Source organism: Pteropus vampyrus, unplaced genomic scaffold (assembly GCF_000151845.1).
Source record: "Pteropus vampyrus isolate Shadow unplaced genomic scaffold, Pvam_2.0 Scaffold290, whole genome shotgun sequence".
Classification (NCBI taxonomy): Eukaryota; Metazoa; Chordata; class Mammalia; order Chiroptera; family Pteropodidae; genus Pteropus; species Pteropus vampyrus.
Window position 1 is genome coordinate 631,637 of NW_011889071.1, and position 936 is coordinate 632,572.

Consider the following 936-nt stretch of genomic DNA (forward strand, 5'->3'; position numbering starts at 1 on the left):
CAGCCCTGCATCCGATGAAGGGAGATTCCAGACGCAGCTGGCCTCTCCGTGTGGCCCGCTGGATCCACTGAAACCAGCCAGATCCGTGTCCTTTTTGCCGTCCCTCAAAGGACTGCGGCCACTTCGTTTATTTTCTTGAGGACTTTCGAGTCCACCCCACACCTCCTCGCCGTTCAGGTGGAAGGAAAGCCTTCTATCGGGATCCCCCCGTGAGGATGGAAAGGCCAAAATGGATTTCCCAGAGAAGAAACAAAAGTGGCTTTTTTTCCCCCCAAAAATTGTCTCGACGGCACAATTTATGAGAGTAGAAACGCGCCGCGAGCCATCGGGTGGAAGGCTCCCTGGAAGGGCGGCTCTCGCCTGGGCCGGGGAAGCCTGGACAAGCACCCCGCGGGCCCGGAGGACGGGCCAACTGGGGCTGCCCCTGGTTTCTTTTGCAAAGCGCCGGCTGTCCCTCAGGGCTGGCGGGCTGGCGAGGTGTTCCACAGAGAAGACTGAGCCAGCTGGAGTCTCAGACCGAGGCTGGCGTGGCACCTACCGAGGGACGGCAGGAGCCACGGCGACTGTAGTGCCTCGGAGCCCGGCCATGCCGCCTGGAGCTTCGGGGCAGGAGGAATCCGGTGTTCTGGAACACCTCTGGGAGTGTGGCTTACTGCAGCTCCGCCGCTGCCCGGGACTCGCCGGAGAGCTAAGCCGGTTCTTTTGCCACAAAAGGAGACGAGGTTCTGAAGTGAATTAGAAACAGCTCTCCCCACCCCTGCTGTCCCTGTCCCCACCGAGTAAACGTGGAACAGAAGTCACAGACCGTCAGCTTCGCGGGAGGCCGACTTTCTCTCTGGCCCTGGTCTTCACCCTGTCCGGTCCGCATCCCATCCCAGACTGCAGAAGCCCAGACAATGATCGCTGAGTCTCAGGACAGAGAAACCAAGGCCACCA